The sequence below is a fragment of the Pezoporus flaviventris genome, unplaced genomic scaffold, assembly GCF_033815535.1.
Source record: "Pezoporus flaviventris isolate CSIRO_AGI_PZ_B2104156 unplaced genomic scaffold, CSIRO_AGI_Pfla_v1 ptg000083l, whole genome shotgun sequence".
NCBI classification, from domain to species: domain Eukaryota; kingdom Metazoa; phylum Chordata; class Aves; order Psittaciformes; family Psittacidae; genus Pezoporus; species Pezoporus flaviventris.
Genome location: NW_026892631.1, coordinates 874,208 through 900,207, shown reverse-complemented (window position 1 = coordinate 900,207; position 26,000 = coordinate 874,208). Strand labels below are relative to the sequence as shown.

Sequence of the window (26,000 nt, the reverse complement as noted above, 5' to 3'; positions counted from 1 at the left end):
GAGAGAAACTAACCCACAGTATACATGTATTTATCCTATATTCAGAAATCCTCAAACTACTAGAGAATTCATCACCACATCCCTACATTGTGGTCTGACCCTATTTTCAGTCTCTTATAAAAGCAAATAAAAATACATACATTACAAAATTCACCCCACCAGACACTTAAAGTTTAGGTGCCTGCGCAGCCTACAAAGCAGATCTGTTCTGCAGCTGCACATTAGTTTATTTTTAAGGTAGCTCCCTTGTCATGGGATCAGGAATTATTTTGTTGTTCATTTGCTTGTGCCTTTTTTTTTTTTTTCCTTTTTTCTTTTTCTAACAATAAGTCTCCCTTTGGGATATGTCACTTGAAGCTTGTGTTTGTCATGCTCCTGGTGCAGGGGGAAAAAACACACACTAAATTCAATCTTTAAATTAAGCTGTAACCAAGCTTGTATATTCATTAGAGGAGAAAAATTCTCTTCTGAGAAGTTCAAATTGTTTATTGATTTTCATTTCTGTGTTCAAGTGAAGCTTGAGTAAGTCTGTCTCGCTGCAGTCCCTCTGGGGCAACACTGCCAACAAGTGCATCACATTTCAACCCAAGTGAGCAGTTAGCAACAAAAATCTGAGAATTCCTTTAATATTAATAAACAGTTAGAGGGTGAGATTTCCAGTTCAATATAGCTGATTCTTTTGCAAAGGGAATAACAGGCTTGAATTGCAGGCTATAAATGACAATCTTCTTGAAGAGCCTTAAAGTAAAATCAGGTGAGTGGAAAGCGCAATTAGTAGCATGCTGTTCGGGGAGTGGGAGGAGGGGGCAAATATGGAGAAAAGGGGCTGCTGCTACATTCTTCTAAATTTTTATAATATCATACTGACCTGATTCTGTTCAACTGTAATCACCTTATGAGTCTCTTGGCAAGGATCAAAACACACACAATAGTAGTTACAGACACTTAATATCTCTCTTTTTAGTCTCTTCTTAAGAATGTGTTAAAACAAACAAACAACTTAAGGAAGAGAGCAACTGTTAACTGCTTAGAGGAGCCTAGAGCCTGCCTTGGAGGTGGGCTGAGTGACTGAGTCTTGGGTTTTGTAGTACTGCTGTCTCTTGCAAACCATTTAAATATTGCACTGCCTAGTAACATGTGCAGACCTATTAGTCTTCAGTTTCTCAAGGTTGATTTCAATTAAGAAATCTAATTAAATGAATTTGAGTTTATTAAACACATTGCCAGATTTTCACCAGGATGGAGTTTTTTTACCCCTTTCCTCTCCAAGTTTGTATGTAGGTAGGAAGAGGGTTTTCTTCCAAATAAGACAAGTTTTACATGTTCTAGTGTCGTCACTGGTTAGGAACACTCGGTCAACAATGTGCAATGAGACAGTAAAGATAATTCTAGCTTCTCTTCCTAAAGATAAACAAGAAAGCACCATTTCAAGCCAAACAGAGAAACATATTAACCCAAATACATAGAAGATCCCCTCTCGTATAGACTAGTCATAGGGCAAAATTGTCAATAAAACACTTGAAAATATTCCGCATAGAAATTACCAGCCAGGTCCTTGAATAATTCAGGAGTTAGTAGATGATGTAGGAAACAAGATTAAAAGTGGGGGAAATAATCTATTATCTGGGCATCTATTACACTGTGCAGGAAAGAAAGGGAAAGACTGGAGCTTCTCTTTGAGTAAGGTATCATAAGTATCATTGGGCATCTATTTCATCATCATTCCTGCAGGCAGTTTGATTAATGAAAAACTGGAAAAAAATCCAGCTTTATCCTCCCCTCTTAATTCAACTTGTTATAAAACTCTTTCTCTGACATTGTTACATCTGCTTTGATTGGTTCCCTCCGCTGTTGCCTTGCACAACATGCCTCAGCCCACCCAGCTTTGGGCTGCCTAAACTGCAACTAGGGCTCATACTCCTGTGGTTATCCACCGCTTCTCTTCCCTCTCCCACTTCCCGTCATAGGCTGTGTGTATAAGTGGAGCCTGTGAAGCAACCCTTGACCACTGTAACAAACAGGTCAGCACGGAGGGAATTAAGAGACTGTTTTAAAATATGGTCTGTGTGTTCAAAGTTACATAATTTCAGAGCATTCTGTGCCTTTTTTTTTTTTCCTCCTGAGATTCATGTTGCATGTAGAATGTGAGGGTGTGAAACATTCATTTCAAATGGGTGTTGATTAAAACATAATGGGAAAGTCATCTATTTCTGAAAGCTCTATTTTGGACAAGATTTACTAAAAAAAATTAAAATAAGATTCTAAAACTTGCTCTGAAGATTAATTTTTTTTAAGAAGGGAATTTTGAAAATGCCTGAGTGATGACTTAATTACTGAATGATTTTAAGTGCCAAGTGATGTCTTTTAATTCCATTTAATTTTTTCAGCTAAATTATTTAGGCACTTTTCAAAACCCTTAACTCCCCATTGTTAATGTATAAGCCAGAAGAAAAAGCAGCTGGGCTGTTAGTACCGACAAAGTGCTAAACAGCCCATTCCCATGGAGACAGAGGCTCAGATTACAAGTGGAAGGAGATTCCCTCCTTCCCTTTATCCCAATCCTCCCTTTTACCCCAGCAGACAGACTTTGGCTGCCCATTGTCTTAAGGTTCTGTCTAGCTCCAACGGGGTTATTTCTTCATCTGCTATCTTTGTTTCTTATTGACCTTGTGCTTAATTCTTTCCCATTGCTCTTTTCATGGATTAAATGAGGAAAAGACACGGCCTGCTCTTGCTGGTGGTGCTATAACTACTGCTGACTATGGTGAGGTTTATCTCTATTTAATCTTTGGAGCTGTTCTATTATATAAATATATACATATATGTGTGCGCATAAATGTTTCTTGGAACAGACTGTTGAAAATGCATCTCCTACAGCGGAAGTATTTGTCAGAATATTTGTTAAAATGAAGAGCTGTGTATACACAAGAGATAAGCTGGGCTAATAGTTAGGTGCTTATGGCTTCCAACCAGCTTTGCCAAGGACCTCAGCTGGGTCTTGCATGTTCCAGAAAATATTCCATATGTGGAATGTGAACAGCTCTGAAATAGCAAAACTACAACTGCAGGAGCTGAAAAGGGAAAGGGAATGTTGGTTCCCTCATCAGCCATTTGGGAACTTAAAAATTCCTTCAGTTAAAATGTTATCCATAACATTTATAGGTCACCATGTATTCTTATGGTGGTAGCATCTCGCTTTCCAGTTCAAAACAAACTGCATTCTGCTGGAGAATTTCCACAATAGGGCCACTTAGTGTCACAATGACAGACTGATCAAATGAATCAAATCCAAAAGTGAAGGAAAGATAGACCTGAAATGAGACTTTGTGTGCGTCCTCTATCTAGCAGGCAAAATAAAAAGTGTCACTGAGAAGCTGCTGGTTGCTAAATGTCATTGCTTTAACTGTGTTGGTTATAATACACTGGGCTCTGTGTTTCTCTGATCCTTCTATAAATTGTCTGTGCTTTGATGTTTCTGACTTACTCTAGATCATTCAGGTCTCTTGTTGCATCTCTTTGTTAATCTGCTGTAAATACTGATGTCTGAATTTAAAATAACACTATATGAACAAAGACTCCAATAACACTGCTGCTTGTATGCACATAGGTTTTGAAAGTCCATGCACAACGATGCAGTATTGCAAAGTTCACCAAGCCTGAGATGCCCTGAAGACACAAAATTCACCAAAGGGTTTTAAGAGAATTATGAGCTGGAAAGAATAATCTGGATTGTAATCTCCATACACTTCCTTAATTTTAATCTGCCTGTCTTGCTTAATTTTTCTCATGGAACAAAATGTTGAGTGACATTTTGGACTCTTTTGGTTTGCCACACACCAGAATTAGTCTGACAAGCTAGCATATAGCTGAAGGAAAAAATAGAATTTCTTGAAATGGCAGGGTTGTTTCGGTGGTGGATTGCCTGTTTAAAGGAGTTCATCCAACGTAGGAGGTAGAATATCATAGAATTGTTTGAGTTGGGAGGGACCTTAAAGCTCATCCAGTTCCAGGTCCCCCTGCCACGGGTGGTGACACCTCACACCAGAGCAGGTTGCTCCAAGTCCCGTCCAACCTGGCTTTGAACACTGCCAGGAATGGGGCAGCCACAGCTTCTTCTGGGCAACCTGTGCCAGCGCCTCAGCACCCTCACAGTAAATAAATCCTTCCTTTAATCTAAATCTACCCTCCTTCATCTTAAGGCCTTTCACTTAATCCAAGGATTGATTCAACCACATTAGTTGCATGCATGGTGGTTGCCAAACTGTTTTTCTTTACATAAATGAAAATATTTATAGAAGTTACTTCTTTTCCCCTTGAGTCCTACAGAGAAAAATGCTATCTCCATCCACTGCGAGCAATGGCTTAGGTCCCACCAGCCCATCACACTCTGTGGTGACTCTTGGTGAAAGTGTGGTCTTCCTCACAGGTCTCTGTCTCCTGCTCTTCCCTTAAAAGCCATTGGCTGCCATTAACTGGACACTTCCAAATACCTCCAAATTCCTACAGCATCTGGTCCATCAGCCAAATGCCATAGATGCTAATTTGTGCTGGAGAGAACCCCAAATCCAAGTATTACTGCTTAAGGACAAATTTTAGGTTTTTTCCTTCTTTCATTGTACTTGTTCCTTATGTTATGCTTTTTGGCCACGTAACACTTAACTGCTCCGAGTAACCTAGAGATGTGCAAAACACATCAACCTTCACTCCATAGCACTTTGTTGCATGTTGTCAATCAACTAGATGCATGACTAGTGAGCAATATATAAGACATCTGGGTTTTTCTGTTGAATTGTGTGTTAAAAAATATCTAGGTTCCTGTTGTTTCATCTTGTTCTGATTTTAGATGAATAACAAATGGATTTTGATTATTTAGTGTAACATAAAGTTTGCACTTTCATGTTGAAGGGAAATATTTGTGTGACCATGTCTTCTCCAGGATAGTGGTCTTTTGAAAGACCTTATTGAAAGACAGAAGACAAAAGGGGGAAGGAGGAAGATTCTGCTAAAAGGTCCTCTCTGTATTTCAGTAACTGGTTTCCAGATCCCCATTTTCAAAGAGCATCAGCTCTCTTTTATCAGCTATTACTCCTTTTTCAGGGCTTTCACATGCAGATGTTGGTTTGTGGGGTTCTGTAAGTTCATTCTCTTAGAATATTTAATGTCTTCTCCAATGTTCCCTTCAATGTATTGTCATCTGTCCTAGTAAAGTTGCATGCTTATCTTTACTCACCCTCCTCATCATCCTTGAATGTGTACATGATGGTGATACTATCAAAGCAGTTTTTCTTTGGTGCAAAGCAAAGCACTGCACAATTCCCCATCTGCTGCCTGGTGTGTGAGGGCTTAATTGTCATTAAAGAGATCTGATTTATTTTCCAGAAATCAGTTTTCATAATAGTCTGACAGCCAAAAATCCATTTCATCACACCCGGAAAGCTCTTGGGCCTAATACTTGCTTATTTCCATGAAATATCCCTGATTTACACCTAAAGAAGTGAGAGGAATCAGAATACCAGTGTGTAATGTCTTTAATATTGGGAAGGTACCAGGCATCTAGTTTCATCAATCCAATTCTGCCAGGCAACTACCTTAGAAGGAACTTTAAAAAAATATATGATTCTTGGAATCAAAGTCACCTTAGATCAGATGAAACAGGCAAGGACATAAATTTTAAGTTAATGTTTTGCAAAGAAGCTTGTTTAGTCACTTAGTATCAGAGGCTTCTACTTACTCTGGATATAAGTTTTTCAATCTTTCAGTCAGTTCATACATTACTACTTCTATTAGTACAAAAATCTGCCATATGTTTTTACAGTGAGCATGTTAATCTGAACACTGACCTTCACAGCATTGTCACTGGCTATGCTCAAAGCTGACTTTGTGGGAAGCTTTTTCATTGGTGTTGTCAAAAACCTTCAATAATTAAAGTTACTATCACACATGTACATTTTTTTCCCCTTTTCTTGTAATAAAAGAAGTCTCCTCTAGAGCAAACAAAAAGAGAAAAAATTAATTGATCTGACACTTGAGCTGAGAAGACATACTTTAAGGAATACCACTTAAAGGAAAAGGAAGTTTGGAGTCTCAAATAATTAAAATGAGAATTTGTCCAAGCAAATGAAGGTATTATCTTTCAATATACTACTCTTTGTAGACTTGTGATGTCTTTCCATATACCTTAGATTGCTGGACCTTATTTCTAAAGCAGCAGGATTAAGCTCAGAGTACCTTTTTCAATGACAAAGGCAACAAAAATACAATTAAAATATGCAGTTTTATTCAGGATGTGTGTGGTGTAAAGAACTTTATTTCCACTTCAGCCTGCACATGCTTGTTTGTTTCATGCTGTAAATCTTCTGTAGATTTGGATGCTATACAGGGAATTTCTCATCTACATCTTCAAAGTTAGGTTGCCAATTACCAATTCCTCAATCCTGATACAGCTGTTCTATGAAAGCAGCCACAACATTGCCTAAGGAAATTATATGAACATGGGAGAATATATTCCAATAAATTAGTAAACACTTAAGAAAATGCTGGAGGGGGAGAAAACACACAAAACCAAAAGCACCCTCTGCTTTGGTAATGAATTAATAACTAATGAAAGGATTAAACCATCGTTCTTCAAGCTTTTTTTTGAGTATTCTCTTTTAGCCGAACTGGTAGCACTTCTCATTCAGAAAATGAAGATCCTAAGATACAGAGGTTGAGATAATATGTGCTATCTGTGTACAAGTCATGTTGTTCTAGCAGTTATTCTTACATAGAAGATACGTACATTCTTGTTTATTTTAGTGGTTTGAAGTCCTTAGTGTCCAGCGGGCAGCAGAGCATATTTCAAGGCCTCCAAAACTTTTTATAAAGGCAGAATAAGTCAACAATATTTTACTACTTTTTTTTTTTTTAATCTAAGCTTGCATTTTTTTGAGTACTATAAAATCCCTTGGGATTTTTTGCCAATAAGAAACTACAGGATAAAGTCTTTAGCAGAGTATCTATCATCTATCATAACCTGTGTTTATCTTTGCTCACAAGTTCCTTTGCAAGCAATGAAGAAGCCATAACAATATACTTTAACAATAGTGAATATCATCTGTGATTATATAAATGAATAAGACAGGTTAGGCATATGAAACAAGATCACTCCATCAGTTTGTGGTGTTCCCATAAAAGGAATGGAGAAGGCAAACATTTGTAGGAGGGGAAGTTTCACCCTCAGAATAAATATGTTTGGTGGAGAGAAACAAGTGTGAGGAGATGTGCACACCTGATACTGAAGAAAAGCCCGTTCAGGCTTAATACACTGGAGAAACTGTTCAAAAGCTGCTCAGCTCATCCATGTTAAAAAATATTACCCCCATAATCCTGCCAAGGACAGTGAGACCTATTGTAGTTGACTGAATAAACACTGGTCATTCGAGTTTAAGTGTCATAGGAGCAGCAGCAATTTATGCACCTGATTTTTCTAGCACATCCAAAACATTTCTTTTCAAAAAGCAAGCCAGGTTCTTGGACAACATAACTTGGTATGGCTAACTAAAGCAAATGGCTCCATTCCAGGCTTTCTGAGCTGTTTGTCTTGCCCACTGTGCATCACGTTGCCTATTCACATGAGTTGTTCACTTTTAATTTTGCCTGAGATTCTGGCATGGTTCTGTCTGCCGGTTTTCACAATCATGGCAGAGATTTGTTTCATTTTGAATAAGACTGGATTAAAAAAGTACTAGTCTAAACTTACATGAAAAGCTGCAATGCGTAAGAGGGTCACCAAGGGCAGGACAGAGCCCTTAGTCTGGACAGGATTTATTGTGATTAGGCAAGCTTTAGGCCAGTCACCATCATTATCAGGAATTTTGTGGGTCAGGAACCAAAAAGAGATTGACCATATGGATGTGAACCTAATGGATTTGTATTTTAATAAACAGGGCAGGCTGACGTAAAAACAAACTTTATTGTTGTTGTTGTAAAAAAAGTACAAAGAAACCTCGTGATAAAGTATCTCGTGTTGGCTCATAAGGCTCAGCAAAACAAGAGGAGTCATAAAAAATGCATGTTGGGTTGCAGAGGTGGAAAGGTGATTCTGGCTGAAAAGGCATCAAACCAAGAGCCAGCATGTCAGGTCTATGTCAGTACATCCACAAGAGTTGTGTGGGAGAGCTGAGCCCAGCAATGATGGGTCCCAGCTGTAAAACCTGCCTGTCTAGGACTGTGGAAAATGTGTGCGTGACATTGCTTTTGCAAACTCTCTACTAATCTGATACTGGTTAGTCCCGGCCCTGAAAGCCACCAGATTAAGAAAGCAGCATTAGAGTGCTTCTGCTGCTCCTCTATGCACTCTGGGTATCAGCACCTAACCCTGTATAATGAATCATCTGCACTATAACAGCAATGGCAGTTTAAATGAACCCTGTTCACAACTGCTTCCCTCATTGCCTCACTTAAGCCTATCCAACTATTTTTTGGGGTCACACTGTAAACCATATAAAGAAAAAGATATACTTTTAAAATCAAAATCTTTTACTTTGATTATTTGTTGTTTCCACAGAGCAGAGGGTTGAATCGGTTCAGACAAGAAGGTATATGGAAAAGGAGTAAGTGATGCAAGAGGACTGAAAAATCTCTTTGTCACCAAAGAAAGTAGAGTCTGCATCCAGAATTATTAACCCAGCAAATACCTGCCACCTGCGGCTATACTGGACCAGGGCAAGCAAGGTTAGGTCTGTCACAGATGTGAGAGAGATGCAAGGAGCTAATAAAGCCAAGAGCAATAGTTTCTTTCTCCTTCTGTTTCTGAAGATGAGAGGTGAAGGCTCAGCACTTTGCCTTGTGCCTTTTCATTTTGCCCTCTTTTGTTTATGACCCTTCCCTTTTCTTTAAGGCTGATGACTCCAGCAGAAAGAAAGGGGTGCTTTTACTCTCATAACCACCAACTGCTTTGCTGTAATAGGAAAGCATTAATACACAAAAGATCAATTCCATACAGAAACTGGGGAGACACAGTTTACTCCCCATAGTTTTCCAATCAAATAAATGTGAGAGCATCCACTTATCTAGTCAACCAAACACGGAAAGTTTTCAGAACCTATATAACTGTTAGTGATGACAAAAAGGTTTCACATTATCTACCTCATCCACATTTCCTCAAAGATCAATATAGCTGAGCACGTCTTCTGCATACTTCTGTAAGGAGACAAATATAAAACTTAGTTGCTTCAAATGTATTTAGGAACCAGTCTTTAAATGGAAAAGAAGGTGAAAAAATCTTAAAAAATATCAATACAGTGTTAGAATTGCATTATTTGAAACAAGGATGAATGCGATAGTGCAAAGTCAAAAGGATTTACTCAGCAACTTTCCAGAGGTGATAAATGATCTTTGTTAAAACATGGTTGGCACTATGCATTTTATTAACATGTAAAGTGTTTCAATTTGGTAATTTGAAAATGTCAACGCTGAAATTCCTCAAATGGCTTTGCAGTGAGGGGAGGGAATATTAAAGCCTCATACGAGCTTCACATTGCTAACTTCAGGCAAGTTCAAGCCTCTTGAAGAGCCATAACTACTTAGCAGAATTGGGATTTCAATGGGTTGCAGTACGATTTCTGCTGATACCCTGCAAGGTGGATTGGTAGAGGTTTAGGACTGGAACTTCTACAGTCTTTGTTTAAAAGCTCTTTTGAGCTCAGGCAAAGTATCTGGTGGCAGAGGAACAGACCTCAAAATAAATAGATTTGGAAGCTTCAGGTGCCACTCATCTCTCTGGAAATGTATCTCTTGTTTCCTGGGTCTTAGCTCTTCCTTCTGCACACAGGGATAGTAATCCATCCCTACCACACTGTGGGTTCTGTGAGCTAGTTGATACCTGTGATTTATTATAGTAGAACAGTAGATACTGCTTTTAGTTCCTGTGCAGTCCTGCACTTCTCCATCTGTTACACAGTGCTAGTTTCTCTTTTTTCTTCCTCATATTTAATGATTCTTGGGCCTATGTTCATTCACTGCTTTCAAGCTCTTTGTTATAACCTTGATTTGTATTATGAAGCATCTTCTTAGTCTTGCAGTGTTCAGCCCCCACTGAAGAGTTTAAAAGGTGTGCTACACCTAAGCTAGGTTAACTACTGTATCCTCCATGACACACAGCTCAGTTCTGGTTTGGCCAAGTAGAGAGTTTGGGGCACACTAAAGTCTGTAGGACAGCAAGAAAGCCTGGCCCACAGAGAGGAACCAAAACTATGCCATGACGTGTTTTGGTTTTCTCATGAGTAAGCACATGAAGTTGCTCCATTGAAAAATCCTTGGTCATTCTTCCCAGGTTACCAAAATAGTGTGGGAGTGCCTTCTAACCTCTGAAATAAATTAATTACTTGAAATAAGATGTGCAGCAACATGGATCTTTAAGAATTTAATGTGTCATTCTTCAAGTTACAAGATGTGTGGCCTCTATATTTATGGATGCCCCACTTTTATGATAACGGAGTGATGAGTTAAAAGAGTAAAATATTGTCTATTAACAGAAGAAAATAATTCTTTAGCTATAGGGCCTTTATCTTCATGGCATGGTATGAAAATAACCAATAATATTATTCCTTTATCTTAGAAAGTGAGTTTCAGTAATGCCAAATGAGGTGTTGGACCCATTTCTGTCCCTCTCTGGTTTATTTTGGTTTTTACAGGTTAAATGTGTCTTACTCCAGGGATAATCCCGTTCTGTACTGTAAACAACAGTGGAGTAACTGACTCCTTATCTTAGTTGTACAACATCTAGCACTACTGTAGTAAAAACAGTTAGTAACTGTAGCATGCATTCTCAGGAACACTCATGCAGTCCAGAACTTCTCAACAAAGAGTGAAATATTAAATCTGAAACTTTTTAATCAACTTTGACTCATTAAAGCAGAAACCCTTCATGACAAGTGAATATAGAGTACACTTGAATATACAGAAGATGTTTGAAACGTTTCAGAACTGAGAGCTATCATGGGTTTGCCGTTGCTTTTCATTTCAGTTTGTGAATTCATAGTTACAGAGAACTGAAGAAGAAAGAAAAACTTGGAAAAGAATTTAGAATTATCTAAATGAAACTCTATCACCTGACCAACATGTTTTAAGGGACTGGGGATGTCCTTAGCTCAAGAAATCACTCTTTGTTTTTGATTTATTCCTCATAGGTCTTTTTAAGCTGTATATGTGCAGCATGAAGAACTGTAGTAAAATAAGGCCTCAGCTGAAGTGAGCATACAATATATTGATTTTTAAGAAGAAATCTTTTGATTCTTTTTTTTTTCTTCTAAGGAAATGCACTGTTAAGCTTAGTTAAAAGGGAGAGAGGCAAACCAAGGCCTGGGTTGTCTTTAATGCAGCTTTCTGAAGGTGGCTTTATAAAACTGGAAAGCAAAAGCCATTTTAAAGTGATTTGCAAGAAGAGTATATACCTCTATAGAGAAACCTTCATTTGGGTCATTTGGGTTTCTCTCTTTTCCCTGGAAGCAGCTAGTCAAAACTGTCTGTATGCAACAGAAAGATAAAAATTTCAATTAGGTTGAGTGCTGTCATAAGCAGACTACATGAGAAGGTTTGAGATAATATGCATTACATATTGATGTCTATCAGCCCTGAGAACATAGCCATGTTTTATTCCATGCCCCTTTTGTAGGTTTGGCAGCAGTGGCACCCAATAAAGGCCTAATCATATTAATTTATGCCCTTATCAATTATGCATTCAGATTCCCCCGATAGCTTGTCAGTTTTTATTCACTATTTTCTGAAAAATACGCCTATTACAGTTACTGAGCAAATAGGAGGACTGTCAGAAACTGAGATTTAAAGAATATTACTTAAAAGGGGTGGGTTTCTTTAATTTATAAATCTTGTATTATATGTCATGCATTTGTTAGTTTTAAAAGAGGTGACTGCAGGGACAGATGTCACATTAAGGACTTTCTGAAAACAAGGGGAGAAGTCTCCTAAAGAAAGCTCGGTGTTTTATTCAACTTTTCTTGAAAGCAAAGTATCCTGTGGTCTGTAGATGTAGTAAAAACGTATTAGCTTTTTTAGTTTAATGTGAATTTGAGTTTGTGTCTCTCAAATGATGTGTGCCAATGAAGAACTTAACAAAAGTCTTTTCAGCTTGTAAACTGATTTCTGTATGGAAAACAGTATTGTAGCCAGCAGTGTGTTAGTGTCTCTATGCTCTACATTTAGTGCCCATCTTTGGGGTCACCATAAGTGGCAACAGGACAGATAAATGAATGTAGTGTGTGAAGTACATAAGTTGCCCAGTGCAGCAATATCTACAAGGGAGCTGTTGCGTAGTCCGTGCTAGCAACTTAAAAATTACTTTGATGTCTCCGTGGCAAGTCCAGCCTAGCTTATTCAAACATACTATACAGTTTGAATGGGCCTGTAAGAGTGCTTTGTTTAGGGGTAGACAAGCTCTTTGGATGCAAAACTCCCAGATTTCCCCACTTACCACCCTTTGGTTTGCATTGCTGGCCAGTCTCGGAGATGACAGTCAGAACTCATACATGTGGGACTAACCTGGGCAATACAAACTGCAGGGCAAGGCAACGTTTTCCAACCTACCATCAGATGAGATGATGGTAGAGCTGGCCTAGAGACAGGGCAGACTGTTAGTCCTTTCCTGTCAAACCAGTAAAAAGGACTGAGGTTTATCCCCAGAAGGAGGTCCTGTCTGGATCATAGCCCACTCAAAGCCAGACCACTTGACTTGTTTTCTCAGGTTTACTATAATGCCAAAAGAAATATATGTAATGAAACAAAACAAACAAACAAAAACCACCAAAACGCAAACAGATCTGTGTTCTAATTGTTCCCATCCTTGTCTCTTGGTACTTGAAACCTGACAGCTCTTCTCTCACCAGCTCCCTGCCACTAACCACTGCTCAAGAAAGTCCCTCTTTTCCACCTGCTGCCTGCATCTCCCTCACTCCAAGAACATGTCCTCCTCTTTCTCATTCACTTTCAGCCTCTCCTACTTCTAGAGCAGTTAACTCAATTTCACATCCTATTATAACACTATGCTGCCAGGCTTTCCCTCACCCTTCTTTTAAGAGTGTGTTTTTTCACTAAGGGTCTAAGTGTGGAAAAATACTTTAGAAAAGGCCAAAAAAAAAAAAAAAAGGAAAAGAAGGAACAAAACCTCAGAAGTGCTAATGCTGGCAGGCCCAGAGTCTTCAGCAAAGGTCTGAAGCCTCTCACTTCTGTCCTCGCTGCAGATGAGCTCGATGTAGCCAATGTACAATGGGCTCCCTACCCAGCCCCTGTCTTCAGAGGGTTTTCCCAGGACTACTTCTCCCCTGCTAGAAAGTTCAGCAGGATAAGCATCATCCTTTTAGTGTGATCCAGTCCAGGGGAGCCCCCAGAGCACATCATGATATTCTGCAGAAGGCCATCTCCCGTTCCTGACAAGAAAGGAAGGTCTGAATGAAGGGAACCTTATTTTACATTTGTGTTTTCCCATTATATAGGAAATACAAACCCTCAGGACTCACCAAAATCCTCTCTAGCTTCAATACAGGTGGGTAACTGAGGCCTAAAGATTTTGTTTTTTTTCACCTACCCCTGAGCACATGTCGCTTTTCAGCTCTGCCCGACCACTTCAGTAATCAATGAAGGCTGAACTCTTGCCTATTAAGCAAATTTGTTGTTCCTCCTTTACAAATTCACCCACCCTTGCAAAGTACTCCAGCTTCACAATGGGTTGTACCTTCCCTTTCCTCTGCCTCTTTGAAGATGTTGCTCTTTGTTCAGTGAATTTGCCCAACTCCAGGAACATGTACAACATCACCTAAATCATTCCAGTGTTTATATTAGCCTGATGGTGTTAATGAGGTTTTGCTACGTTACAGCATTTAAAATCTTTATAGTATCTTAAACATATTGTACTTTAAAATATCCCCTTTGGGTATGTAAGTATTATCCAAATCATATAAATGGAGAAGTAAAAACAAATGTTTAGGTATTTGCCTAAAGTCATGCAATAAGTCAGTGTCAGAGCTAAGAGTTAAACCCACCTATTTGTGATGAGTCAGCCCATGCTTGCATGATTTGGTGTGTTCCTACTATGGAAATCAGCCTATTCATTGCACATAGTACTCATTTCAATAATTTCATAAACTGGCTCTAGGAGTTGCCTTCCCTTTAATAGTAACTTTACCAGAAATGCTTTTGCTTGCCTAGCTCAATGTTTTTCATATACAGGGAGGGGAGACCTTGTAACAGTCTTCCAATACCTAAAGGGGGCCTACGGGAAATCTGGAGAGGGACTTTGTACAAGGGCATGCAGTGACAGGACAAGGAGGAATGGTTTGAATTGAAAGAGGGGAGATCAAGATTAGATATGGGGAAGAAATTCTTCCCTGTAAGGGTGCTGAGGCACTGGCACAGGTTGCCCAGAGAAGCTGTGGCTGCCCCATCCCTGGCAGTGTTCAAGGCCAGGTTGGAGGGGGCTTGGAGCAACCTGGTCTCATGGAAGGTGTTCCTGCCCATGGCAGGAGATTGGAACTAGGTGATATTTAAGGTCCCTTCCAATCCAAACCATTCTATGATCTACATAGGGAGTAGCATATGGAATGTAAAGCTTGCATAGTAGCTGGTTTTTACTGTGTTTTGTTTGGGGTTTTCCTTAAAAAGGACAGAAATTAAGTGGAAGAAGAGATGACTGTCTTCCTAAAGTGCTGGGAAGATTTCCTGTGCCTGCCCTTGAAATTAAAAAGACTCTGGACAGCCATTTACCTTATGGGGCTGAGGAGTTCACCTCCATAATTTTTTCTTCTCTACTTTTTAAGGGTTCGGTAAGACTTTTAGGGAAGGAAGTGTGCATGTGAAAGGGAGAAGAACATACAGGTAGCAAATATATTTGAGAACAATTATGCTGGGAGTAGGTAATCCAGAAAGTGATGAAATGGTGAAGTGACAAGACCTGGCCTGAACATCTAAAACTCTGAAGATATTTGGCAGGGAAAATTAGAACAATTAAAGAGTGCCTCTGGGAAGCTTTACCTTGCATGACCAGAACTTCAACACAACATCTTGGTGTACTTGGTGCTTTTACAGGGGTAATACTCATATGAATATGAATGGGTTTGCCAGTATCTAAGTCATCTGCAGGATTTTAGTCTGCACTTGGTTTGGGTGCGTTTCTGTATCACCTTTTGTTTCCTGAGTTCTTGCAGTGATGTGCAGTTCTGTCTGACCCTCTGCTACTGCCTCAGCTCCCCTTTTGCAGTATTTTGGGGTTGCTTTAGTGGAGTGAAGGATCCTCTCTTCCACATTTGCTTTCTCAAACTTTGTCATTTAAAACTGAACTGCCTGGGGGCTATTGGTTGGTGTTTAATAATGTCCTGAAAGCTCTCTCTTCATCATTACAGTAGCTTTTTATACTTCAGTATATGAAGTTCTTAAGCGTTTCCCTTGACCAGCAGCCTAAGGATTATAGAATAGCACACACTAAAACAAAAAACTGGTACGTCTTTAAAATTCCAGAGTCAAAGGCCCAGAAAATGCTGCTGGATTTTGCTGAGATATACTTTCCCCCTTCCTAAAAAAAAAAATGTAAATCCAAGCAGTAGCATAAAAGGGCCTAGGAAAAGTAGAAATTTACTCAGCCAATGAACGAATTAATCTGTTTGGAAAACGAAGCTAATAATAACAAACTTAGGAGACAAAGATAAAATGCAATTCTTAGATAGGGAAAAAAGAAACACTGAGACCTCTTCAGATAGCTTCTCTTCACTGAGCAGTAATCCATAGCAGGGAAAGGAGCTTATTTGAGAGGCATCTAAAGAAATGCATGGTGAGAAAGCAAAGCAATAACGTCTCTGCATGTGTTTTTAGAGAGTTGGGACAGTATTATTCTTTTTTCATACATCCCATCACCTAAACAGTTCAGGCACTAGGCACCAGTAAAATCAGAGATACTGATGTGTGATACTGCAGTGATTGATCATTTTGGCTTATTTTAAGCTCACACCTTAAGAAGAAAAGCATCTGAGGAGGGGTTTAGAGACTGCAAACTTCAGGTTGGAAACTCATTTCGTCTTTGTTTCTGGCTGATGTGCACCTCCACACATCATAGAATCATAGAAGAGCTTGGGTTGGAAGGAACTTTCAAAGCTCATCTAGTCCAACCCGTCTGCAGTAAGCAGGGGCATCTTCAACTAGATCAGGTTGCTCGGAACGTGCTGGCAGTCAGCTGGTTTTCCACATCTCTTTTGGTTTTACGTGATCATATGAGTGCCTGACAAGCAGAATCATCAACATATTTACAATTGATTGCTTTTTCTATTGCAAAAATGGTGTTTTTTAAAAATGGAGATGAAGATGAAAAGATCTATTTCTAGTCCACTTTCCATCCCTTTGAAAAATAAAAGCAATAATTAGGGGGGAGGCAGGAATGGGAGTTCCTCTGCACAGGTTTTGTCTGACAGGAAAGAACAAACATGGGTACTGCCATGCTGTTATTGTCTAAATTGTTAATTTCATACAGTTGTTTTAGAAGCCAGCCTTTCAAACCTGAATTACTTGAGGGGAATACTCACAATTCACAGAGAGAAAAATAAAAAGAATTGATCAGAAAATTAGTTGTTAGGAGAATCTGTAAAGTCTAAATATTTTCAAAAATATAAGAAATTAAAGAATAGTTGGTAAGAATTTACAAGTATCTGAAAACATGAAATGCTGAAGGTTTAAAAAATAACACAGCTTGGTATCAGAGTGACAAAATTATGTTAAATTAAAGGAGCTCATAGAAGTCTAAATTTCCTGAAACCCAACTCAAAATGTGCTTGAATGGTGAGATTGTTTCAAATATGAAATAATTCCTCAAAGAACTGAAGAAATTATATGGATTGCAGCACTTCTAAGAAAGGAAGTAGACTACCAAAATGAAGTATATTAAAGATGTTAAATGTACTATTCCTCATCTTTACACATTGACCTTGTTTCTGTGTTCAGAAACCCTATATAGAGTTGTTGAGTTGGTCAATAAACTAATCCAGCCATCAATAAAGCATCTTCTTGTTTATTAATATGTGATTAAAAATGTATATGATAAAAAGATATTGACTGAGCAGAGTTTGGGTGACAAGAACAATTATAGCTTCAAGCCTAATCAGTACATGAGCTCTTTAACCCAGTGAAAGTCAATAGTCTATTTCTGAACAATTACACATTTATTTTTAAATAAAGTATTTGGGATTTGCTAGTGCTCTCATTTTCTCTTCATGATTTAAACGTGGACACAAAACCAGGAAAGAAAACAGCCACAAAATAAATCACCCAATGTAATTCCACTTTCTGCTTCTTGTATGATAAATCTGTAAATAGACAGCAAATAAGATTTGTTTTAATTATAATTTGCTAGCTACAAATACATTAAACTTGGAATAAGTATCTCTATTCTGTATTGTAATACAACAATACTAGTTGTATCACTAGTTGTCTTAATTACTAGGGTCTTAATCATATTTCTACAATGTCCTAATTTACTTATACATTTCTGTTGTTATAATTTTAAGCTAAAGTCATAATTTTATTGCATTCAAAGTACTCCATCTTGATTTTGTTAAAGCAATTTCTTAATAAGAAATTATAATCAAAAGCCATTTAATTCTTCCTTAAGTATTTCTTAGCTTTTACAAACTTTTCTTACAGCTCAATGCACCCTCACTCCAAAACAGTACAATATTACACAGATCTAAAGTTGAAATCAGCACAGAGAAGTTTCAACTGGGTGCATCTTTAAATACCAAAGTATTCTAGTATAGTGTGCATTCAGTAGAAACTAGGAGCAGGTGAGTGGTCAGACATTCCTGAGCAAGAACACAGGGTCACTGGCTTGTCCCCACAGTGTAAAAAATTAACTGTGGGCCTGAAGCAAGCAACATCAGATGTCGGGGCTATCCACAAGCAGAATTTTCAGCAGGTTTAGCACTGGTTTGTTGTGTCAACATTCAAGATTCAGTTAAATCAATGGTACTCCCCAAAATGTTTGCAAGTCGTAAATCTTTAAGTGCCAGATGAGAAATCTCCTTATCTGCTCCATATGTATTATGTTCATTAAACAGTTATAGTGAGTAGCATTTCCAGATATTTTTCCTACCTGCTAATCTTGAAATCTTCTTAGTTCTTTTGTGGCATTAAATGATGAAGACTTCAGTAATAAACTCTTTTGCACTGAAGCTAACACAATGCCTTCATTTATTCTCAAATGTGTTTGGTTTAGGTGAACATAAAATGCGCCTTGTTGTTGATTGCTGCTATAGAAAGTTGTTGTTTAACAAGGAGGAACAAATGAACTTAAAGAGAAACCTGTGTACTCACACAGCCCTGAAAATTTTAGCTTCTTTGAAATTGATGTTGACATTATAAATACTATATTCTGTGTATCTTCATATTAACATATAGATTCTGATTCAACAGTAAGTGGAATCTTTTTTTCCCCTGACTGAAGCCAGAATCACTGTTTGACTCTTAGAAACCAGAGTAAGTCCTTCAGGAGGCAATTTCCACTTGATTTTATGGTGTAGTTCCAAAACCTTTTCTGGATATATCTGATTCTGGCTAGTGCAGGAGGTGGCACACTGGTGTAGGTTGGCCATTGGTATCCAGATGGTACCTCTTGGTCAACAAGAAGTTTTCTTTGGAGAAAGAGAAAACAACTCTGTAGCTACAGACTAGAGCTTAGGGAAGTCAGCCCTAGCAGCCTGCAGAGCTTACAGGTCTGAACATCTCCACAGGAAGAACCAAGTACAGTACAAAAGATCTGAATCTCTTTTTATCTATGGCACTGATAAGCCTGAGCAATTCCCAATACATTCTAATCTGAAGAAAGAGTTGGGTTTGATATCCATCTGTTTCAAGATAAATGAGTTTCTAAATCAAGGCTGGGGAAGGTATAAATATGCAGGCAAGAAAAATTATTCCTGAAGAGAGAATCCATTGCACTTTCAGATTAATAGGTGTAGCCCTCTCAACATACAGTACAAAAGAGACTCTGGGAGATAAGTTTATTAGCCTAAACCTCTGGTTTTCCGAGTTTAAACTTACCCATCTGCTTATCTTCAAACAGATTCTGAATATAACATTGCTGATAGTATGCTTTGTTTCAGCCCAGTACTTGATTTGGTTACATGTTTAAAAATATTAGTATGTTTAAGAATGTTGGTACGTTTATGACTCTAATTAAATATGTAGACTGTAGATCTTTATTCTTTCACTAAATAAAACAGGAATTTAATTCATTTTAGATTTTTTTTTTAATGCTCTTCTTCTTCAGCTTGTTAAAACTCCAGCATTAACAATTCTCAGTATTTAGGAAAAGCTTACCTGTATTTTGAGGAAGCAAATAGCACAGGTGTGCTGATTTATTAGGAAGGTGAATTGAAACAAATGTGATGCTACCCAAAATATTACATATTTTTCAGGTGTAACTTATGGTAATAAAATCATTAAAATAGGATAGTGTTGAGGGTTTGTATGATGGCTGGGAAGTAACTTCTGTCTTTATTCATCTCAGCACCCCTATTTATGAGTGTGTTTGATCTTCACATGCAATTCTACACTCTTCCTCATCATCACTCATTTTGTCCATGCAGAAGATGGAGGCTTTCTAAGTTTTCTACACTGTTGTCCTTACTCATGTGTTCTATACAGGACAAAACGTTAGTATGTCTATTGCAATGAAAGCATACATCTGTTTTTACAGTAGTTTCCACTCAATAGTGAGAGTTCAAATATACAGAATTTTCACTTTAATTATTGTCAGGACATTTAATCATCACAGATACGTAGTTTAAAAACCACTCTGGATTTTGAAGGGAGAGCTTAACTAATCTGCAAACTTAGTAAAAGTCACAAACTATAGCTGACAGATCTCAAGAACTTACCACTTCTCTGCTATGTGTCACAACAAAGCCTGTATATGCTATTCATTCACATAAAGGTGAAGTAACCCTGACAAAGAAAAAAGCCCTGAGGAAAAAGCAAAACAAAACAAAACACCCCGTGAAAATAGTTTATATGTTAACTATCCTATGATTCTTGTCAAGTTGAACTCAGTGAAAGGCAGGCACTCAGCTGCCTGTAGGGAGGCTGACGCTTCCTTGGGGCAAGTTAGATGCCGAACTCCTTTTTATGCCTTTGCAAACCTTCCCTGGGAATGGACTGCTGAGGCCACGTGGCAGGTCCAGAATATCTTCATCATCTTAAGTTTACTTTCCCGGAAAACTCTGCCTTTCACCTTCTATCTGTTGGCGGTATGGGTGAGTGAGCCATGAGGTTTTGAATGAGTATGACAAAGATGGACTAGTGGCCACTGCTAGTAGGAAGAAGCATCCTTATGCCCAGAAAAATGAGAATAAACTTTTTATTCTACTCCTCTCTCCAAATTTATGCTAGGAGTGTCCAAGCCACTTATATCATCAGCGTATTTATCAAACCTTTGCCTTTGAACATATATGTATGAAATATTGCAATGCTATTGCAGTGTTGACCTTATGCTCAAACTATTTATTGTGACCCCTACTGCTGTTTTGGAGCCTTTGAGATACATACAGATACAGTCAGACTACTGTACATCAAAATAGGTACATGTCTTTATGCAATGACCCATATATTCATGATTGAGATATACACACTTCAGGGGTGGGATGATACAGGATTATCATTATAAGCAATAGTAAAGCTTCATTGACACGTATAGTAGATCTTTAACTTGGTCAGATACACTGAGAAAGGATTTGTTTGTATATATACATATATATATTTTAGTATTGGCTATGGTGAGAGGAATCTAGCTCTGCAAGGTGACTGATAATGTAGGGTATATAAATACACCACTGAATATATTCTTTTTCATCAACATGACTTTTGTACTACATCTTGAAATTATTTTGGTTTTATTAATGTTGTTTAATAAAGATGTGAATGTCACACCTAAAAAATTTGTCTCTGATACAAAAACGTTTGCTGTTATCTGGGTCAAAATCAATTCCTGAGCAGCCAGATGGCCACCCTTGCATTGCATAATTGAGACTATATTAGTTGTTCTGTCTTGTATATTGGTATAAAAATGATGGACTTGGAAGCATATGTTGCTTTGTTACTAAATCCAAGCGCGGTACCTAATACCAATGTGAAAAGACAGACGCCCTGCTCTCAGCAGGTCAGTTTTGTTACGCTTGGTTTTGCAATAAGCTCTCTCTTTTATACACTGGGTACTTCACATATTTGAGTTCTCTAGAAAGCATTAAGCAGTTTACAATGGTTCACTCAAGCCCGTGGCTTGTTAGAGAAGCAGAGTTAGGCTGTGGTTGTGAAAGCAATGCTGAAAAGGTCCTTGCTGAGGGGAAACAGCACTTTATTTGTTGGAAGTTACTACTCAAAATGATGGTGACTGCTGAGTGAATCAGGACTCCTGAAGCTGTCTTTATTCTTTGCTCTTGTACAGTTTCTGTGTTACTAAAAAACTGGATCAGTTTTCCTTTTTGACATTTGCATTTACGTATCCCATTTGTTCAAGTTATTACAGGTACGATGGTTATTTCTGGGGGAAAAAAAAAAAAAATCCTGATGCTGAACTGAAGGTTAGGTAATCTTAAAACCCTTTCCAACCCTAACCATTCTGATTTTATGAGGATCTGCTGTAGGGTAAAGTAGGAGGAGCAAACTATTGTCTCACTTGTTGTCTTGATCAGTGAATTTTAATCCATGGCTAAGCAGACAGTTAATTTGGCCATTTCAGAGAGTGCAGTGACTGCTTGATTCCTGTCAAAGATTCTTCAGCTGAGGTCAGGACCACATGCCTGACGGTGTACTTCCTATCTCTACGACTAAAAGGGAGAGTGATTCTGGAGCTTTTTGGTTTGTAACACAGAAAACAGAATTTCTTAAGTTGAAGAGTAGGGCTTTTTTCCTGTTGCTTGGTCAAACCCAGCCCCATGTAGGCAATCTGGGTTGTTAAACCCATCCACCAGAACTCATTTGAAAGTGTTGGTCTAGTTCCCACTGGATAGGTGCCAGTGTTACCAATGAAATAAGCTATTAAATACATGCTAATTGACAACCGAAAAGTCAGAGGATATTTCAGCTCTCCAGTTTGGTCACCCTTTTGCTATTATGCTTGACTTTGGTAGGACAGAGGTGTTACCTAATGAGCAGATGAGCTAAAATACTTCCTAAAAGCTATTAACCTACTACCTTTCATAAGTACTCAACTCAGTGAAAATAAAAAACACCTGTTAAAATAAGTGAGCTATTACTAATACCCCTACGTTTGCAGTGGGGCTGACTGACATGAAAAATCAAAGAATTAAAATCGATAAGGAACTGATGGAAAACCCTATATTTTAATGAAAATTAAGAACAGCAGTAAATTAGGTAGGGGATAAATCTTGTGTAGCCATAAAATATTGCACACATACACACACACATACTCAAATTAAGAGAGCATTACAGGCTCTATAAACGTTTAAAGCCAGTAGGAAGCAAGAGAATGAAAGCTAATCACGCTGCTCAATACCAATCCCTTGCGCAGATGCACATACAGCCTTTAATTACACCATCTTGTACTTGGAGAGATGATGAAGAATTTTCCAGGAAAAACTGTTTTCCTCAAAAGTCAGACTATGTAACAGGAAAATGTTAGTTCTGAAGGAACTGGAAAGATTTTAGAAAACGAAGGGAAAGATTCTGTGCAGTTACAAAAAGGCAAGTCTCTGTGGTGTACACCTGAAATGGAGGTACCCCAGATACAATCACCAATAAAGACATGCACTTTGGTCTCTTCTGGGTCAGCACCTTATTCCCGTGTTCTCTGACACCATGGGCTTGTCCCTCTCCTTTTTTATCTCCCTTCTTCCCCCTTTTAATGAATAACTTTACAAAGCCTTTGTTTCATCCGTTCCTGTGCAATGGTATATGAATGCAATTTGACAGGGCAGGGGGACTTTTCTGCTTGATCTTCTTCACAGGTACTCGTTTGGCATTCAGAGTAGTATGTGAGCAAAGCTTTCTTCAAGTGCTAGTGTTCACTGTCAAGCTTACTTTTATGGGACTCTAGGTTTTATTTGGGGCACACAAATCCTAACCTGAACCCAACACTGTGGGTTTTTGGCTGTTCCTCTCCCCACCACGCTTAGCAAACATCTTTTACAACTTGAAATTTAAGAGATAGGATCATCCTATCCTTTTTTATAAATCTTTATTCCAAACAAATAGGTTAAAGTAAAAAATGTCTGCTAATTTTGGGTATCCAATTAAGGATATTGTCTACTTGACTTTTCAACTGGTTTGGCACTCTGCATCACTCGGTATAGTCAATGCACAGCCCAGTGGACTTTATCTGAGGTAGTGAATGATTCACTTCCACCTACCGGACCCAAAAACAACAAGATGGGTCCATAATATGAAAATCTCTGTTAACCATTATCTCATGAGGCAACTTGCCCCACATTATAGAAGCCTTGAGGTAAAAAGGGGATGGAAGCAAACTCCGTAGGCAAAATCCAGCTATTCCCTTGCCACAAAGCCCTGCTCTGTCTTCCTGTGATCCTCTACCTCGTACATGAACCATGCCCAATTCTGTGACAAATTAGACAGGAATCCAGTGAATAAAAACTACAGAGTTCTGATGTGTCTCCAGGGGAAGTGTACCTTGTGAGGTTTCATTTCTGCTTTAGGAAATTTGTGGAATAAAATCTGCGTGGCCATGTATGAGACTGAATCCAGGTGTTCTAAAACCTTCAGCTTAGTCATTTCCTCAACATCCCAGTGCCTGATTTCGTGGCTAGTGAGGTATATATAACGTTTCATTAGTTCAGAGGTGACACACACAAAAAAATCATTTAAAAAATATTTTGGATCATCTTGGAAATACTTGATTCTTTCTAAGCATTCAAAAGCAGCCTCTGTACCAAATAAAAAGCAATAACGATGCAGCTGAACTGCATCAGTTAAAAACAGCGAAATAAAACATTTTGACTTTCAGAATTCCTACCATGTTTGATGTGAAATTCAGCCCAGCTACTCCGGACATCCTGCAATTATTCACCCATGCTCTTGGCTGACAACATTAGTCAGTTTTACCATCCCTGTCCTCCTACCTCCCCTCCAGGCTCCTCAACCGAATGGTTCCTCTCTGCTTTCTCTGCACAACCTCTGTGTCTCCTTACCTAACCAGTCCCAGGGTCCTGCCTCCAAACACCAGTTCCAGTTCTTTCTCTCTTGGCTGCTTCTACCGTCTGCTCTGTCACATTGCTTTTTTCTCCCCGTTGTATTCATGCAGAGACCTTTCTTCTTGACACAACCTTCAAATCGGTCAGAGCTTGAAAGAAAGAAGATTCCTACCTCTGATTCTGCGCCAAAGCTCGGGCTCATGGGGGAAATTTGGAGGTGGGGATTAAAGGTGAAATCTGGTCTTACCACTTAAGCTTCTGTTTGCAGAGACGGCCAATCTTTAGCGATTCCTTTCTTCTGCTAGAATAAAAGAAATCATTACTGAAATTGTGTTCATGACAGAATGTCTAATATTCACAAGTTAGCCACATTTGGATAAATTTTCAGGCAGAGAGGGAAAGGCACATCTTAAATACAATAAAAGGTCACATTTTGAATCTGTGCTTCAAAGCCTGAGGGCAGCAGAGCATTTCGAAGGGAAAAAAAAAAAAAAATGAAAAGTTTCCATTTTAGTCTGAGCAAAACTGTTTATTTTTCCATAACCTTGTTCTTGGAAATGGACAAATTGTTTTGGCAGGTATTTTCAAAATAATCTGCCCAGTACAGAGGGGATATCAGTTTTCAGCCTAAGTGATGATGTTTTTTCTAAAGCTACATGCCACAGAAAATATGGTCTCTGCTGAGAAGTGTTTGCCAACCCCAATACAGGGAACGGCAGCATATCCACCTCGGAATATGGTCACAGATTATGTCCTCTGAGTACTTCTGATTTTCTTTCAAACATCAAATAGCTTCATGGAAAGGCAATAGTGTAAATGGCTCTGATTTCCCTATTTTAGAGGCAAAGCAACTAGAACAGGAGGAAAGGAGAAAAAAAAATCAGGGATAGTATCCAAACATTCTGATCTGATTCTTAGTCTGCCTTTATGGACCCGCTCCTGATGGGTGTTATTTGCGCGATGGTCTTCCAGCTGGAGTATTGTGGGTCTCTTTTACCCTGCGCAGACACACACATCAGAGGTACACCCCTTACATTCTTTCTGTGATTTAACTCTCTGTGATCAAGTTTTGGGGGCAGGAGGTATCTGCAAATCATAGTTTATTTCCACTAAGAACAAGCAGCCTCCTGAGTTCAGCTCATATGAGAATAAAAGCATACAAATCCCCTATTTCTGAGGCCCCTGCTGCAATGCCCTGTGGAAGAGAGAAGTGTGAGGGCTAGAGACGTGGCAGGGACCAGTGAGGAGATGGCCACTGCTGTTGCTCCAAGTACCCAGGCTGGGGTGAACCCCAGCAAAGGCACAAGCTGGAGACACCGGAGGCCTGAGATGGACAAGCTGCATTAGAGTCGATGCCACTTTCTGACTCACTTAGGAGAGGAGGAAACACAGTTAAGTGTTAACAGCAAATGATGAGATAGCCCCATGCAGACTGAGAACCTCTGCTTAAAACCACTCCAGCAGCAATAACAAATTCCTCAGCTTAAACTGCGGTCCTCTTCAGAGAAAAAAGAAGGGGAAAACAAAAGAGAGAGAATTGCCAAATAAAACTGCTGACTCCTATTTTCTTATCAAAACACCACCGTATACATCTTAACGGCCTGAAGTAAATCAAATGTGGGACCAGCTGGAGCTGGCCAGCTCTTGACCCTCTCTTGATATCAGGTGTGTGCCTGCACTCCTCTGGCAGATTAATTTATGATTTCAAGTAACTCAGACCCCCTAAAACTTTCAGTGCAGCTGTTAAGATGAGGCTGAAGGTTTTCTTTGGAAAGCATTGCTGCTAGAAGTTGGAGGTCCACAGAC

The 26,000-nt window shown here is 38.8% G+C and overlaps 1 long non-coding RNA gene across 7 annotated transcripts in view; it reads right to left on the bottom strand.

Annotated features, from left to right (window-relative positions):
* Window positions 1-26,000, bottom strand: part of LOC133280421 (uncharacterized) — a 112,212-nt gene that overhangs the window by 27,867 nt on the left and 58,345 nt on the right. For 4 of the 7 annotated variants that reach the window (XR_009747165.1, XR_009747164.1, XR_009747163.1 and 1 more), the window contains exons 3-4: window positions 24,442-24,495; window positions 11,433-11,504 (exon numbers count right to left, since the gene is read on the bottom strand). This is a non-coding gene — a long non-coding RNA (uncharacterized LOC133280421). Of the gene's footprint in view, window positions 1-2,786; window positions 3,867-5,840; window positions 8,939-11,432; window positions 11,505-24,441; window positions 24,496-26,000 lie in introns of those variants that run through there. The other 3 variants (XR_009747159.1, XR_009747160.1, XR_009747161.1) reach the window with 3 other exon arrangements.